At 42.5% G+C, this 14907-nt stretch overlaps 1 protein-coding gene across 21 annotated transcripts in view; it reads right to left on the bottom strand.

The window, feature by feature from the left end:
- FGGY (FGGY carbohydrate kinase domain containing) overlaps positions 1–14907 on the bottom strand; it is a 532663-nt gene that overhangs the window by 324624 nt on the left and 193132 nt on the right. The gene's annotated exons all lie outside the window — the stretch shown is intronic.

Raw genomic sequence — 14907 nt, forward strand, 5'->3', positions numbered from 1 at the left:
TTCTTTAAATTTTATTTGGAGGAGAGGAAGGAGGCAGGCCTGCCTTCTGTCTGCTGGTTTACTACCCCAAATGTTTCCAATAGCCAGAGTGGCCCAGGCCAAAGTCAAGATCCTGGAATCCAATGTGGTCTCCCATGTGAGAGCAGCCACCACCTGCTGCCTCCCAGGCATGGTAGCAGGAAGCTGGATCAGAAGCAGAGGTAGCAGGATTAGAACCACGCACCCCAATATGGGATGCAGGCATCCCAAGTGGTGCCTTAACTACTGAACCAAGTGCCCACCCCTAAATGAGTTAATAGTAAAGGATTCAAAAGTGACTGATACATAATAAGTATTCAACAAATATTTGCTTAGTTTATGGCCCCTTAGCAACCAAATACTTTCTAGGAAACCCAGGTTACTACAAAGTTTACATATTTACCACTGAGAGTTACATTTTTCCTTTTATTAATAAAAATACTTTTAATGAAAAAACCTATATATTTATCCTTGAAAAAAATGTACCTTGCTAATTTTAGCCTATTCTTCAAATCTATTGATCCTTTAAAAAGTTTTGAACGGTTATTCAATATACAAACTATGGTTCTGTTTTGCATCATTTACAAATTTATTTAGCAGGTATTCTATGCCTTTATCTAATATGTTGAGAATATGGAGAAGAGTAAGTTAAATGCAATGGCATGGGCCGGTGCCACGGCTCACTTGGCTAATCCTCCACCTGCGGCGCCGGCACCCCGGGTTCCAGTCCTGGTTGTGGTGCTGGATTCTGTCCTAGTTGCTCCTCTTCCAGTCCAGCACTCTGCTGTGGCCCGGGAAGGCAGTGGAGGATGGCCCAAGTGCTTGGGCCCTGCACCTGCATGGGAGACCAGGAAGAAGCACCTGGCTCCTGGCTTCGGATCCATGCAGCACGCCGGCCACAGTGCGCCGACCGTGGCGGCCATTTCGGGGGTGAACCAATGAAAAACGGAAGACCTTTCTCTCTGTCTCTTTCTCTGTCACTGTCTAACTCCGCCTGTCAAAAAAAAAAAAAAAATGCAATGGCATGTATCATAGCAACATAGACCCATACTGTGTTGAGATTAAGTCCTTTATCTATGGTCTTGGAAATAGTTTCTCAGCCATATAAGAATTCCTTTGAACGTATCATTTATCCCAAACATCTATATTTTGCCTTTGAGGATACTTTGAAATTTCTTAAAAATGTGTGGCACTAAGAATACATTTTATCTGTTGCATTTTATTCCACTATAAATTGTACTTTCAAAATTCTAGATAATTTATCCAACAATATTTAATAAGCAGATACTTCTGTCAATAAACAGATAAAACATAAGTTAATTTTAGATAATTATAAATGCTAGAAGAAATCACAACAGAGAAACAAAATATTGCTGGCATATAAGGAAAGAATGTTAGCTTTCTGGTAAGGGAAAGGCATTCTCTGTTGACTTTTGAGCTGAGACCTGAACAAAGAGAAAGTGAGAACCATGTGAATGATTTGAGAAGCGCCATGTCAGACAAGGCAGAGTTAATGTAAAGGATATGTACACTGGAAATGTCTGAGGGGCAGAAAAATGGTCATTGTGGTTGGATGGTGAATAAGTTGGGGCTTGGTAAGTAACAAAACCAGAGATATCACATAGGACTTTGTTAAACATGGCAAGGAATTTAGATGTTTTCCCTCCCAAGTGCCATGGGAAGTCACTGGAGGAATTTAAGCAAGGAGAGTAACATGATCTGATTTACATTTTTAAAATATCACTCTGGTAGCTGTGTGGAGAATGGATTATCAACGGGAAAAACAGAAACAAGGAAACCATTTACGAAGTTGGCACACTGTAACAACGAGAGATCCAAGTGCTCTGCACTGGGATGGTGACAGTGGAGAGTAGTAGGCACGCCTAATTCAGGGTCCCTTTTAGAGAAAAGAAGAAAGAACTTGTTGATGGATTAAATCTAAAGATGAACAAGAAATAGAAGCATCAAGAATGACTTTCAGTTTTGGGTCCTGAGAAATAAGGAGACGTGTGATTCCTTTTATTGAGATGGAGATGACCAAAGGTGTGGTATGTTGGCTGGTTAGGCTTTCTGGATGAATTAAGAATTCCATGTTGAGGGGCCGACGCTGTGGCACAGTAGGTTAATCCTCCGCCTGTGGTGCTGGCATACCATATGGACTCTGGTTCTAGTCCCGGCTGCTTCTCTTCCCATCCAACTCTCTGCTGTGGCCTGGGAAAGCAATGGAAGATGGCCCAAGTCCTTGGGCCTCTGAACCCACGTTGGGGACCAGGAAGAGGCTCCTGGCTCCCGGCTTTGGATTGGTGCAGCTCCGGCCGTTGCAGCCATCTAGGGAGTGAACAAGCAGATGGAAGACCTCTCTCTCTCTCTCTCTCTCTCTCTCTCTCACTGTCTGTAACTCTACCTCTCAAATAAATAAATAAAATTTTAAGTAAAAAAGAATTCTATGTTGGCTATCAATCCCCCACATCCACTTATGCATCTACCAAAGTTAGTGGTGATGCTACAAGAAGTGATAAAGAGCTTTTAACAATGTAAAGCCTATGTGGGATACATAGGCTAAAGACAAGATGTAAGCCTGGGCCGGTGCCACAGCTCAATAGGCTAATCCTCCGCCTACAGCACCGGCACACCGGGTTCTAGTCCTGGTTGGGGTGCCGGATTCTGTCCTGGTTGCCCCTCTTCCAGGCCAGCTCTCTGCTATGGCTGGGGAGTGCAGTGGAGGATGGCCCAAGTACTTGGGCCCTGCACCCGCATGGGAGACCAGGAGAAGCACCTGGCTCCCGGCTTCGGATTAGCGCGGTGCGGTGGCCACAGTGGCCATTGGAGGGTGAACCAACGGTAAAAGGAAGACCTTTCTCTCTGTCTCTCTCTCTCTCTCACTATCCACTCTGCCTGTCAAAAAAAAAAAAAAAAAAAAAAAAAAGATGTAAGCCTTGGACTATATACCAACCAGCAACACAGGAAGAGTGTTGCTGAGAAAAGTGTTTCAAACAAAGGCTACACCTAAGTTCAGGTTAGGTTAGCGGACTTACATTGAACTGGGATGCTTCCTAATAAACATCTTCTTTCACAATTAGATGCTTAATAACCACAACTAAGGTCCCTTATAGCATTAAGGACATAAATCAATGGTTTTTAGGAATCAAACTTGGAAAAATGGAATAATAAAGGACTATTTTGTATTTCTGAGGACTAATTCAATGTTATGCTCAGAGGCTCCATGATTACATCTTGCAATTTGCTTAGTTTGGAGTATCTAGCTTGTCATGAATACATAACATTGACTGAGATGGTCAAAATACTCTTCAAAAGGTCATTTTGTTTCAGCCACTTTTGGTCTGAATGAAGCTAGTTCTCTTGGATAATGACTTTAGTTTCCTCTCATCCCCTGTTCTCTTTCAAGTCTCGCAGCTCCACCCACATTCACTCCTGCCACATAGCCATTGCAAATGCTCTCACCTCTTTCTGAACACTCTTTCTACTTTTTGTCAGCCTTACTAGTATCAACCTAGTGTAAGAATCATTGCTTCAAGTACTTCTCAGTTACCCTGACAAAGTCATATCCTCTAATTGTACACTCTTCTTTAAAAAGATTTTTATTTGTTTATTTATTTTGAGAAGTATAGTTATAGACAGAGGGAGAGACAGAGTGAGAGGTCTTCCATCCACTGGTTCACTCCCCAGATGGTTGCAATGGGTGGAGCTAAGCTGATCCAAGCCAGGAGCCAGTAGCTTCTCCCAAGTGGGTGCAGAGGTCCAAGTTCTTGATCCATCTCCTATTGCTTTCCCAGGCCATAGCAGAGAGCTGGATCAGAAGAGGAACAGCGAGGACATGAACCAGTTCCCATATAGGATGCTGGTGCCACAGGAGGAGGCTTAGCTTACTACAGCACAGTGCCGGCCCCTGATTGTACACTTTCAAAGCACCGTTTATTTGTTCTTTGTACTATTCACCTCTATGTAATTTTTTGATGGACTGATTAATGATCTCTCCTCTAGACTGCAAGCTCTTGGAAGGCAGGAACACTGTTGGCTCTGACACACCATTGTTCTCAAGACTGTAACAAAATGCCAGCATTAAGTTAATGGATGAGAGCAAAGAAAGGAAATAAAATACTACTCAGTGGATAAATAAGACCTTGTCTTTGCACACCATGACCCATTCTTATTTTTCTAACTTTTGGATATAATAATCAAAAGTCCTTTCTGATTGTTCCTGGGATTTGGCATCATGGGCACCCAGTCTAGCTCCATTTGTCACTATGATACTTTACGTGGTATTGGGTCTTCTTGTGTTAGTTAATTTACCTGCTCTCTTCTAGGGTCTTAGCAGAACTCAGATAATTTTATACATCATCTCATTCTATCAAAAAGCCTATAACTTAGGTATTACTGTACCAGCTTAATAGATCAAGAAACAAAGGCTCAGAGAGTTCTAATAATTTGTCCAAGCTTATACAACCAATAAGTGGTGCATTTGGGATTTGGTCCCAGGTCTTTCCAACTTGAAAGCTTGCAACTTTTGGTTTCCCCAAATGTAAATGAAATAAGACCTATTCAATGTATTTGATGGGAGAAATAAACATGATAGTACAAGAAAAGAAATGCTATTCTTAAGTTGTAAAACATTGTAGGAACATTTAGTCACCGATTTTCCTATTTAATTATTATTAACATATCATGTATTTTTAAATCTGCTTATAGAGATATATGCCCATTCTATTCATAGGAATAAGCTAAAGATTGCCCATCCTATGGAACTGAAGAATTTAGGAAAACTTATACTTCTAAACAAGATGATCGCTGAAGGAGATAAAACGGGAAGTGATTTTATTTAGAAACTGAAAGCTAATTTATTTTATTATATACTGCTTGGTGACATTCCTCATATCCAGAAGTTGGTACTAATCACCTGGGATAATTCAAGTGGTACTGGCTTCAATAAATATGATCTATCACCTAGAGAGAAAGTTGAGTTCAGAGACTAGCATTGTAGCTCAGTAGGTTAAGCTGTCACTTGTGATTCTAGCTTTCCATACTGGCGAGTCAGACTGAGCCCCAGCTACTCTGTTTTTTTTTTGTCCGTTGGTTCACCCCCCAATAGCTGCTGTGGCTGGCACGTTGCGGCCAGCGCACTGCGTTGATCCGAAGCCAGGAGCCAGGTGCTTCTCCTGGTCTCCCATGTGGGTGCAGGGCCCAAGGACTTGGGCCATCCTCCACTGCACTCCTGGGCCACAGCAGAGAGCTGGCCTGGAAGAAGGGCAACCAGGACAGAATCCGGTGCCCCAATCAGGACTAGAACCCGGGTGCCAGCGCCACAGGCAGAGGATTAGCCTAGTGAGCTGTGGCGCCGGCCAGCTACTCTACTTTCAACCCAGTTCCCTGTTAATGTGCCTGGGAAAGCAATGGAGTCCATCCAATATGGGATGCTGATAGCTTAACCCACTGTACCACACTGCCCAACCTACAATTATTTCCTTCAATTGTCATAATATATGTATTAGTCTTCATAATATATCAATTGTGGCTCAGAAAGATCAATTACCTCAACAAAAGCTACATAAGCAGAGTTTGCATGGCTTGCAGGTGATAGCCAGAACTGAAGTCAGGCCAGTCTGACTCTGGGGGCAAATCTTTTGACCCTTAAAATAACTAATGCTAATACCTATTTTATTATTCCAGTTTATTTACATTGATCACCTAAGAGTTTGACTAGGGTATTCCTAGATTCAACTAACTGTCCCTGGCAGATGGGCAAAAAAGTCCAATTCCTGCATTTGCATGATAGAAGACTGGGCAATGGATTTTGGGTAGATTCATCTCTGGAATGCTTTCCCTCAGTGGAATTCTAGCGGGATGCCCATTCAAATGACCTTATTTGGGAAGGCTAAATGGCCAAAAGATGCTTTAAAAGCTCAGAGAAGAGGTAGCCTGGAGAAGTGTGAACAGCCACAGGACTGGAGGTCAGAAGTCCTGGATTCTGGTCTCAGCTCTGTCACTAAAATGCTGCAAGATCAAAGAAATTTCCCTCACATTCCTTATTCTCAGTTTTTTATCTCTAAAATAAAGGCGTTGGAGTAAAACATTTATGAGTCCTTTCAGTTCCAGTATTCACTGATTCTCCAATAGCAGGAAGAAAAGTTGAAGATTGACCTCACTTCAGGGAGTGTCCCATTATCTCTCAGAGGTACTTCTGGGAATGTAAAGTATGGGTGCACAGTGTTGGAACAGGGCACTGAGGGGGTGACTGCTCCTATCCTCCAAGGTGTCAAAGGCACTTAAAAATTGTGAAAGCTAACATCTCTACAGACTTCACAGCTCACACTGTCCTATGACATTCGACATCTCATCTCATCTCATCAATATTCCATAGCAAACTGTTATGCAAGGGAGACGGGGAGAGCTAATATGTACTGCATGTGGTTATAGGCAAGAAATGGGATAGGGACACGCATACACAATCTCAGTCTCTCTCTATCTCTCTTTCTTCCCCTCCTATCCTCTCTCCCGTCTTCACAGGAGCTACAAAACTTCTCACAGTACCCTAGCAGACATGAGATTCCCCAAAGGCATGGGTCATGAACAACTCATTTTGTCTTCCCAGGACTTATCCAGTACCTGGCACACAGCAGGCACTGGATAAGTGTGGCTTGATGACTGGATATGTGATTGGATGGGTTAGTAACTGTCACGGAGATCTCCAGTTGTCAATCAGGCAGAAGTTTTATTTTAAAGGGCAAAATAAGGCAATGCCATATTCCTTTGAGGATATCAGAAGATACGTACTTGCCTTCAAGTACTAGAGAGAATTCTTCCTCACTTGGACAGGAATGAGCAGGCGTGAAGAGAATGAGGTAAGAGCAAAGGCTCAGGATGAAAACCAGGAAAACCCCTGCCCAGAGCAGCCACAGGGATGGCCTCGCTCAGCGCATGGGAGACAGTGGTGTGCCAAGTCCCATGAACTCAGAAAAGGATGGTGCACCTGTGGCCTAAGACTATGGATGGCATTTCTTGAGTCGGGTTCCCAACAATGACCATGAGGTACTCACTGGTGGAAACCCTGAGGTGTTTCTGCAAGAGCCTTTCCTTAGTGTTGATGTGACACTCCCATATCCTGCCTCTGGTCTCACTCATTCCATACCCGGGAGGAGGGGTCACCTAGCTGATGGGAGAGACTTGAAAGCATACAACATCTACAGGTCATGTTAAATACAAAGTGGGGCCACAGTCTTGAAAGGAGTCAGTGCAGCCTCAGCATGTGTTCCTCTTCTGGAGCCACCTGTACTTAGGTGAGGGCCTGCTGATGTCATTAACCAAGCAGATCAAGTAGAGCTTACTTCAGGCAAGCACAGCCAGGTTTCAGTTCTCTTTGTCACAGATTCCTGGGCTCACGGTGAATAGTTATCAGTGTCAGACAGGCTGCAATTCCAGACAGATTGCACAGGCAGGAGAGAGACCTGCCTACACACAAGCTCAACAGACCCTGAGCAAAGCCAATGCTGTGCTATACCCCAGGTTGTCCTGTGACTGGTTCTCACCTGGTTAGATCTCAAAAGAGAACAGTGGTGATGACTCACATATTTATGTTCCCAAGACATACAAAGGGTCTTTGGAAAATGTACCTTTATTTCATTAATTTTTATTTATTTTATTTGAAAGGGAGGGGAGGAGAGAGAGAGATACTGATTGACTGATTGATTGATTGCTGGTTTACTACTCAAATGCCAGCAATAGCCAGGGCTGGATCAGGCTGAAGCCAGGAAGCCAAAATTCCATCTGGGTCTCCCATGTGGGTGGCAGGAAGCCAACTACTTGATCCATCACCTGCTGCCCTCCCCAGGTGTGCATTAGTAGGAAGCGAGATTGGAAGTAGAGCCACGAATCCAAGCAGGGTCTTAACAGCTGCATCAGATGCCTGGCCCTGCATTGTCTTTTAACTCCATTTTTCCTTGAACTTTTTGAAGATGCTCATGCTTGTCATTAGTCAAGATGCTTTGCCCAAAATTTTAAGCATTCAGGAAAAAAAGTCTCAAATTCAGCTTCAGTTCCTGCAGGATTTACTTAATCCTCTGGAAAAATGAAATTCCCAAACTTCCTAAACTAAGTTGATGTTTTCTGTAAGTAGACTGTAATATTCCCTGCAGTGAAAAATTCTCTGAGAGACTTGCTAGAGAAATAGGTTGGGTTGCAGCTATCATTCAACTTGAGGTCTATTAATGAATGGTCACCATGAACACTGAGTATATGATATAAAATTACTGATTCTCATCACCTAGCAGTAGCTTTTAATTTAATCATTTCTAGAGCCTCCCTTAAGTATCAATGATAACTAAAGTCCCAAAGGGTCTTACAAAATCTGTCATCCAAACATACATTCAGTCATTCAGTAAATGCTTTATCAGTACCTACTACGTGCCAGTGACTGTACCCATAGTTTCTGATGCCTAAAATATGAGCATATGAGGGGAGAAAACCAGTTTAAAAGGGCGGCCTCCCTTTCCCCACACATGCTTTATCTTCATTTCTGCCTCTCCCTTAACAGTAACGCCTACTTGGGCTTTATGTTTGTTCTTTGCCTGACTTCCCTAATCCCAAATAATGAATGATCTATAAGCTGACACACTGAATCCCTCTACATAACAAAGCTCTCTCTCTGTAATGCAAATAATCACCCTATAATTCAGCCATGTTGTACACATGAATTTTCATAAAGTGGACTACTATAATAACACAATGGAACACTTTTCCCAGGAAGTAAAAAGGCAACTGGGACAGGCTGAAAAGAGCCTGGATAATCGATTAGAACAGGTGGGATGTTGCTTATCTTCCTAAGGGTCCTTTCTCCCTGCTGATCTCTTCCTTCCTGCTTGTTTTTGATAGATATTTAAGATTAGATAGGTAACTTGGGAATGATTCACCAGGAACTGAAGGCCAAAATTTCCTGACACAGATCATTTATTGGATGATGGGTAGATAATTCCCTACCTGCTCTCAATCCACTCCCCAACCATAAAAAAATTAAAAAAGAAAAAAGCTGGGTTTGGGCTTTTCCCATCAATTCTGAACATTGAATAAACTCAAGTAGTTTCAGTTGCATAAAAAAACTATACTATTTTGATAGCCCAAATCATTTTTCCTTTACTTTGTACAATGTTCACAAATCAAACCATACAAATACCTCCTTGAAAGAAGGCATTAGGTAGCAACATTTCAGCTTTGGAAACTTGCATGTAGTTACTTAAAACATTGTAAATTCTTTCCCCTGTCCTTGAAATGCACCATATAAATATTGCATTTGATCCTTAACTTACACTTCATAAATAATTTATTTCAAGAATACTCCTTCATAAGACCATCAGTTGCTGAGGTGTTCAGTTTTCGGGCAAAGCATTTATTTACTGCGTGGCCCCAGGAAGGCTGGTAAAGCCTTGGCTAAAAGCTCCACATGGAGCGAATTATGGTAATTATATTAATGCTTGGGTCCACAATACTCAATGCTCAAATCTGCTAAAAGGTTTTGCGCTGTATTGCCCACATCTTGACAGGCAATGAGGCCACTGCAAATGTTTAACACTTCACAGGGAGGCTTCCGAGATACGTTTTTCTTAGTTCCAAGAACTGCTAAAGAATGTCTGGATGTAACTTCCAGAGGAGTTTCGGAAAGTCACAGTGAGAGTAAATATCCTTGTAAATATTTTCTATTTTGGTTTCAGACTGAAAGTCTATGCTCAAGTAGCCAGAAATTAAAATAAAAGGAAACATCATACAATTAATTTTGATAAATGGTTAAGTTTTAATTCTTGTACAGCAATATTCTGGTTAATGATATGTCTACTGAGGACATCCATTAAAAATCCATTAACTTAACGGGCAAAATCGAATAAAGTTACCCTGGAAATTTTCTGCTAGATTAACATTATGGACTTTCAATGAGTATTTCTTGTAGCTATTTCTCTATTAGAAGAGCTAATATGCTAATTAATATGTATCTTGGATGAGGTAAGAAAAAAGAGCAGAAAACTGTTAAAACCGTCAGAAAATCAGAGTTGAAGCTGGACTCAGTCACCAGAGATGCTCCTTCAATGAGTAAATATCACAACAGACTTTCAAAAAAATAGATTATCTCCCAGTACTAGCCATATCAATCATTACTTTATATGCTTACTATTAAATAGTAATTTAGCTACAAAAATATGCAAGAGCTGTGCTAGCACTGGAAATACAAAGGGAAATAAGTGAAAATGCTATGTCAAAGAGCTCACAGTCTAGTGTGGAATTAAGACATAGGAACAGGTAACCAATATGGACTATAACAAAGCTATATCCAACACACCACAGGAATATTCAGGAAAGAACAATTATTGTTTTTGCACATGGTTACTCATCTCTCTGATTCTCATCTGGATACTAGTGCTTTTGTCAGCACTTAAGAGAACTACATGCAACAGGTATGACAACACACACAGAAATGTGCTTGGAATATAGAATAAGAGAGTATCAGTATTTATTCACTGCCTACTATGGATACACAATGCATCATGGGTGGAAGTCAGAATACAAAGGAATTAGAGCAGGGCCTGGAGCCATTCAAACATGGGTTTGTATTTTGTTTCTGTCAATTTAAAATTTTGCAACCACTAGTGAGGCACATTTCCTTCTTCTGAACTTTGGTGTCATCAGCCGTATAACAGACAAATAAAAATAACCCTGTGACACGGTTTTGGAAATTTAAAAGATGACGATTGTAATACAATGTCTCTTGTCTGAGAGATGATAAACCATTCATTTTTTTAAGGTTTTTTAAAATTTTTTTATTTTTTTATTTTTTGACAGGCAGAGTGGACAGTGAGAGAGAGAGAGACAGAGAGAAAGGTCTTCCTTTTTGCCGTTGGTTCACCCTCCAATGGTGGCCGCGGCCAGCGCGCTGCAGCCAGCGCACTGCGCTGATCCGATGGCAGGAGCCAGGTACTTATCCTGGTCTCCCATGGGGTGCAGGGCCCAAGCACCTGGGCCATCCTCCACTGCACTTCCTGGCCACAGCAGAGAGTTGGCCTGGAAGAGGGGCAACCGGGACAGAATCCGGCGCCCCAACCGGGACTAGAACCCGGTGTGCCGGCGCTGCAAGGCGGAGGATTAGCCCAGTGAGCCGTGGCGCCGGCCTAAACCATTCATTTTAATTGCTAGAATTTATTCTCTTGCATAGGCAAGACTACGAAGATACAAAAATATCACAAAACTTACCTGAATCCACATTAGTGCCAGAACCACAACTCACCTACACCCAGTTCAGTGTGTTACATCCAACTTGTCCACACTCTATTATAGGCTAAAAAGCCCTCCCCCTGGCACTGGGCTCTGATAGCTCTTCCTCAAAGCATGGTGCTCCAGCACAGCCTCCAGAACACCAGCCTGGGGACTTGGAACATAGTGGCCTTGTTTAGCTCCAATGACCAATGCATCTGTGCCTGGATACTATGGGCTGAATTGTGACCCCCAAAATTCATAAAAGCTCTAACCTCCAATACGACTGCATTTAGAGACTGAAGTCTCTAAGTGGCAGCTTAGGTTCAAAGAGATCACAAGGGTAGGGCTCTGGTATGACAGGATTAGTGTCCATAGGTGATGGAGAGCTCCTTCTCACTTTCCTCAACATACAAGTCAAAGAAGAGGTCATGTGAGCACGTAGCAAAACAGCAGCCACATACAAGCCAAGAGGAGAAACCTCAGAATGAAATCTACTGTGTTGGCACTTTGACCTTGGCCTTCCCAGCCTCCAGAACTGTAAGAAATAAATTTCTGTTGTTTGAACCACCCACTCTACGTTATTTTGCTATGGAAGCCTGAGCAGATAAAGACTCCTGGGAAATCCCTTTGCCAGACTTCCTTAACTCTTATCAACCTATGTCTGTTCAAACCACTGTGTTTGTGCTCATGTCATGCCTCACACATTCAGGCAACAGGTATTTATCGACACTGTCCATGCCAAGACACTGCAGAGCAAGGTAGACATAGGTGCTTTCTTTCAGGAGCTCTGGGTTTATACTGCTTTTGTTTTTGGCAGCACAGTTCTCCTGTTGCGCTCGAAGAACAGCGCGCACCCCTAGCTGGGGAGGTAGGAGTCCTGACATATAAGGGCAACTTCCTCAGGCCTTACCTAGGTAGGTAAAAGTTTGGTCCTATTCCTCAGCTGTTCTCCTAGCTGCTTGCTCTATGCATCTGAATATCAGAATTTTTAAACCAATCACCCCATAACTTAAAGCATTAATACTATATTGGTGCTCTGTGGAGTTGTACCCAATAATCAGGCTGAGATCCCACCAGAATCCTACTTTTGTCCAGGGGTGGACATTTGTCCTAATCAAGCTCATGCTGTCTTTGAGTATTAATATTGTCTTGCTGTCTAATACTGCTGGAGGCCAGCTACAGAGCTGTGTTGCTTTCTTAGTCTAGTACAGTCAGCTCTGCATCGGTGGGATCTACATCCATGGATTCAACCAACTGTGGACTAAAATTATCTGGGGGGAGTTGCAAAACTGTACTGAACTGATAATGTTCAATTGTTTTCTTGTCATTATTCCATAAGTGATACAGTATAACATAGCATTTATATTGCACTAAGTATTATAAGTAATCTAAAGATGACCTAAATTATATAAGAGGATGTGTACAGGCAATCTGCCATTTTATATAAGGGAGTTGCTCATCCTCAGATTTGGTATCTAAGGAGAAACCTGGAACAAGTTCTCAATAGTTATCAAAGGACAACTATATATCCCAAGGAATCAGCACCTACTGGTAGAAAAATATGGAGTCAGACTTTACATCTTAATAGTGGACATGAGGAAGCCAGTGGCATTGTGTGTAAAGTCTCCTCCTGTATGCCAGCATCTCATACGGGCACCGGTTTGAGACCCAGTTATTCCACTTCTGATACAGCTCACCGTTAATGCACCTGGAAAAGCACTGGAAGAAGGCCCAAATACTTGGGTCCCTGCCTCGACATGAGAGACCTAGAAGAAGCTCCAGGCTGCTGGCTTTGGCCTGGTCCGGCCCCAGCTATTGTGGCCATTTGGGGAGTGAACCAGCAGATGGAAGATCTCTCTCTGTCTCTTCTCCTTTCTCTGTAATTCTGCCTTTCAAGTAAATAAAAAATAAATCTTTAAAAGAATAGTGAGCATGAAACTAAAACTCATTTTTCCTATCTGTAAAATGGAAATAGTAAAACAGGTAGGCTTGTGAAGGCCAAATAAGATGATGTACATAAATTACCCAGCAAAGAACCTGGAATGTACTTGATGACTAATGGTAGATGCTCTTCTTCTTGTTCTTTTCCCTTGGTTCCAAGCTCCCTACCCCTTCTCTATCACCTCAGACCCTGAGATGGTTTCAATTAAGCCAAAGACATTCCAGCAGGCTTTTTCTGCATATTCCCCACTGCGGTTCTTTTCTTTAGATTTAGCTTTTTGTAGTTGAAGAGATTGTAGCTGCCACGTGGATCCTACATGTTTCTTCCTCATACTCTTGGATGTTAAGAGAGAAGTCATGAGGATTCCACCAGAGAAAGACAAGTTGAACCAAAATAAGCTACTCTGTGGACTCAGTGAGCATGAGTGGTCAAAGTTGTAGCAGGCACTCCCAGCTGTTCACTAATATCTAAAAACATAATATTCAAGTTTTAGCTAGTCCCTACCACAGACACATAGCTAACCCAGTTAATGACTACATTTTCCCAGAAACACTTATAGTCCTGGAGGGCATTATAAACAACTGCTGGCAAATAGGATATGGTCAGATGATGTTGCCCATTTCCATGTTGTGCTGTCTCTAAAACAAAGTGTATATTTCTCTGGTCCTATTGATCCTCCCTCTCCCTGGCTGGGAACTGATGAGAACTGAAGCAGTCCTTGTGGACCCAAAGTCAGAGGTTATGTTGTGAGAATGGCAGAGCTGCGCTAATAGGCATTCACCTCTGTTCTAATTCATAAAAGGGGAATAATCTTCTACCTTTTTTTAATCCATTGTACTTTTTGATCTTATCATTATCATATCCTAGCGTGCATACTGAAAAAATACAGAAGCATTTCTACTGAATAGGTGTAACCGCTTACCTGATGATAGCTCACTAGAATTATAAGTAGTAACTACAGGAAATTAAGCATCTTCCTCTGCAATGACCTTGTAAACCTTAAACTTTAAAAGGTCAGCTGTCATTGTATCTACCTAGAACCTGAATTCTTTTGACAAGAAAAACCCTACTAGGCCGGCGCCGCGGCTCACTAGGCTAATCCTCCGCCTAGCGGCGCCGGCACACCGGGTTCTAGTCCCGGTCGGGGCGCCGGATTCTGTCCCGGTTGCCCCTCTTCCAGGCCAGCCCTCTGCTGTGGCCAGGGAGTGCAGTGGAGGATGGCCCAGGTGCTTGGGCCCTGCACCCCATGGGAGACCAGGAAAAGCACCTGGCTCCTGGCTCCTGCCATCGGATCAGCGCGGTGCGCCGGCCGCAGCGCGCCGGCCGCGGCGGCCATTGGAGGGTGAACCAACGGCAAAGGAAGACCTTTCTCTCTGTCTCTCTCTCTCACTGTCCACTCTGCCTGTCAAAAAAAAAAAAAAAAAAAAAAAAAAAAAAAAAAAAAAAAAAAAAAAGAAAAACCCTACTAGTCACTGTGCCTTAAACATCCAGGCAATGTCACGTGAAACTGGAAGTCTGGGACCTTGAAGGCCTTAGGAATCATCACCTCACGTTTCATTTTCTGTCTTGTTCCCATATTCTGATTTTGATCTTTTCACTTATATTTTTTCCTGTTCATAGCCTTGCCTTGTTCTTTGATCTTAATTCACAAAACTATTTCCCCGGTGCTAACTGGAAATGATGCACATACAGCTAATGAT

This window comes from Oryctolagus cuniculus, chromosome 7 (genome assembly GCF_964237555.1).
Source record: "Oryctolagus cuniculus chromosome 7, mOryCun1.1, whole genome shotgun sequence".
NCBI lineage: Eukaryota > Metazoa > Chordata > Mammalia > Lagomorpha > Leporidae > Oryctolagus > Oryctolagus cuniculus.